General features: G+C 41.7%; 1 non-coding gene across 1 annotated transcript; it reads right to left on the bottom strand.

The window, feature by feature from the left end:
* Positions 1-290: 290 nt before the first annotated feature.
* On the bottom strand, positions 291-397 carry LOC141645638 (small nucleolar RNA R71). The gene has a single exon (XR_012545116.1). It is a non-coding gene; the product is annotated as a small nucleolar RNA R71 (small nucleolar RNA).
* Between the last annotated feature and the right edge of the window lie 3332 nt (positions 398-3729).

Raw genomic sequence — 3729 nt, 5'->3', positions numbered from 1 at the left:
ATTTTATTGCCAAGTCCGCCTTCATCCAACTAGTTGAGAGGAGCCAATTCGGGGGAATGCCTAGTGAGGACCCTCCTTCTCATATGGAAACCTTTTGCGATTATTGTGAAGCTATCTCTCAAACGGGCGTGACTCAAGACCAAATAAGATGGGTCTTATTTCCTTTTTCGTTAATCGGCACCGCAAAGCAATGGTTGAAGGGCCTTGATAAGGCCACCCTTGGAATAGATTCTTGGAAGAAGCTAGCTCTAGCTTTCTACAAAAAATTCTACCCACCGGAAAAGACTAACATGCTAAGAGCTCAAATCACGGGTTTTAAGCAAAGGGATGAAGAATCTTTGTATGAAGCTTGGGAGCGGTTCAAAGGTATTTGTCGCTCATGTCCTCACCATGGACTTAGCGAATGGTTTTTAGTGCAACAATTTTGGAATGGTTTATATGAAGATTCAAGGAACATTCTCAATATGGGATCAAATGGAATGTTCACCGAAGTTGATGACAATTAAACATGGAACAAGATTGAGGAAATGGCGGTCCATAATTCACAATATAGTAGACCTCGCAAGGCTACTAGAGGAGGAAAGTATGAAGTGGACACCGTTACTCAATTGGGTGCTCAACTTAGTGCTCACATTGACACAATCAACTTAAAGTTTGAACAAGCTATGGCTAGACTTGAGGAAAACTCAAAATCATCAAAGCATCATGTCAATGCCATGACGGCATCCTCATCAATCCCAAGCGGGATATGTGAGAATTGTGGAACCTTGGGTCATGACTCAAGTGAATGTAGGGGAACAACCGAACAAGTTAATGCTTTCCAAGCTTACAAAAGTGGTACCCCTTATTCAAATTTTTACAATGAAAACACCAAGTTCCATCCAAATCTCTCATACAAAAGCCAAAATGTTCAAAACCCTCAAACAACATACACTCCACCACCCATGAGAAATCAAAATCAAAGACCCTTTTTCAATCAAAACCAAGGCTACCAAAATCAAAATCCATACAATCACCAAAATGACCAAGGTTTTGATGTCCAAAAAGCGGTCCTCCAAATGCAAAAGAATCAACAAGAATTTTTCACCCAAATGCAAAAAGATAGCCAAGCAAAAGACACCACCATCAACAACATTCTAGCTCACACCAAGATGTTGGAAACACAATTGACCCAACTAGCATCTTCAAGCTCACAAAGACAAAAGGGGCAATTACCACCTCAAGGTAATCCCCCTAGACATGAAACGGTTAGTGCCATTCACTTGAGAAGTGGTACAAGATATGAAGCACCGAAGGAGCAAGTTGAGAATGAAGTTGTGAGAGCTAGTGAGAATGAAATTGTGGTGCAAGGTCCCAAAGGAGGGGAATCATCAAAAGAAGAAAGTTCAAAGAAAAATGAAGACAAAGCCAAAGAAAAGGAGCCCGTTGTGATTAGACTTCCTTTTCCAAGTCGTCAAGCCAAGCCCAAATTTGATGATCAACTTGGAAAGTTCATGGAGATTGTGAAGAACTTAGAAGTCTCAATTCCTTTCACGGAATTAATCAATCACGTTCCGGCCTATGCAAAGTACATGAAAGATATCATCACAAAGAAAAAGTCGATCCGGAAACTTGAGACTATCGCCTTTACTAAGGTGAGTAGTGCAATACTTCAAGGGAGTTCACCTCCAAAGTTAAAGGATCCGGGAAGCTTCTCAATACCGTGTACCATTGGCGACACGACGATCAACAAAGCCTTATGTGATCTAGGGGCTAGTGTGAGTGTCATGCCGTACTCGGTAAGTAAAAGGTTGGGAATGGGAGAGCTTAAATGCACCAATATCACTCTTCAAATGGCCGATAGATCGACGAAGACACCATTAGGGATATGGGAAGATGTCCCCGTGCGAATTGGGAAGTTTTTCATCCCGGTGGACTTTGTCATTGTTGATATGGAGGAAGATTCCAACATTCCAATCATCTTAGGAAGACCTTTCCTACACACCGCGGGTGCGGTGATTGATGTGAAACATGGAGAGCTCACTCTAGAAGTGGGAGATGAAAGCATAACTTTTAATCTTGACAAGACCATGAGAGCTCCTCGTTTGCATGAGCCATGTTTCATGATTGACCACTATAGCCGGAAAGATGAAAGGAAGAAATCGGAACTCCAATGGAGGAAGAAAATTGAAGATGCTCCATTCAAAGAGCAAGTGAATTGTGACAAGGAGAGCTTGCAAAGCTCATCAAAATCAACCAAGGAAGAAGATGATGGCCTCATTGGCCAAGAGAAGAAATTGGGAGAGTTGTCTCCATCTAAGCAAGAGATTTTCAATGATCAACTCAATGAAGTTTGTGGTCTTTGGGACGACGAATTTGAAGGGATCTTTAATCCCTACATTGGGCATGCCATCGATTATGATCAACAACAAGGGCCACGGTCTATTGAGGACCGCTACCACAACAATGAACAAGCTTTTGATTACTTTTTCAAGGTGTTAAGCAACATCAACAACACCTTGAACATGCCCCCTTGACATCTCATCAAGAATGAGAGTTTGGTGGAGTCCTCCCTAAACCACCACTTGTAAATATTTCTAACTCCCTAACTTACTTTTCAATTTTTGTATTGCATTTTTGTCATTTTTGGATTTTATTTACTTTGATCAAAATAATTGTCATGAAAAGAGAGAAGTGAGGGAGGGACTAATGATTTTAATTAATGTGTAGTGCTTTACCTTAGTGTGGGGATGGGAATTGCCTAGGCTATTCATGCCTTAGTAGTGCCCCCACAATGAAGAACACAAGATTTGAAAGAAAGAAAGAAAGAATGATAAGGGAAATGCATTGTGCATGAATGAAGTGAATCCGGGTACAAAGGACCAATCCGAGCGGATTCCTGAGAATCCGCCCGTCTGAATAAGATCCGAGCGTCCTGCTGAGAAGACGCCCGTCTTGGGCTGTGTTGAAATTGCAAAATTCTTGACTGTCAAAGAATCCGAGCGGATTTCTGGAAAGACGCCCGTCTCACAGAATCCGTCCGTCTTTTGTAAAAGACACCCGTCTCAAAGCTGAAGAAAAACAAAGAAAAATCTCTGGACTGAAATCCGTCCGTCCTGCACGAAATCCGCCCGTCCCATCTCAGAAGAATCCGAGCGGATTCCCCAGAATCCGCCCGTCTCTAGGCGGGATTTTGAAAATTTTGAAGCTGTAGAATCCGCACGGATTGCGCCCAATCCGCACGGATTGTCCCTGCGTTTTGAAATTGCCGAGTTCTTTATAACCCATCCCACCTTCATTCATTCATTCATTCATTCATAAACACTACCCACAACATCAAAACCCTCATCCTCTCCATCTCAAAAACAAAAACCCTCAACAAAACTCACCAAAATCAAATCAAACCATCTTTCAAACAACAAATCAATCACTCCATCTTCATTAACAATCAAAACCAAGCACAAATTCTTCAACCTTTGAGTCGATTTTTGTTCTCATAAAGGCAAACCCTTTCACCTTCAAAATCGATTTGGGCATTCTACAAATTGAAGATTTTTGACTCTTTACTTGGTTAGCTCATCAAATGGCAAGAACAAAGGGAGCAACAAAGGCACCAAAAGCAAAGTCTCTCTCTCAAAGGCAAAAAGCTCTACAAGCAAAGAAAGCTTTGGCAATGGTGGTATCAACACCAAGCTTGGAAGTGCAACAACAACAAATTTCTATGGAAGCATCACCTTCTACTCCGGTAAT

The sequence above is a fragment of the Silene latifolia genome, chromosome 2 (assembly GCF_048544455.1).
Source record: "Silene latifolia isolate original U9 population chromosome 2, ASM4854445v1, whole genome shotgun sequence".
NCBI classification, from domain to species: Eukaryota; Viridiplantae; Streptophyta; class Magnoliopsida; order Caryophyllales; family Caryophyllaceae; genus Silene; species Silene latifolia.
Note: the sequence above shows the minus strand (reverse complement) of the source record. Positions and strands in the feature narration are given on the sequence as shown.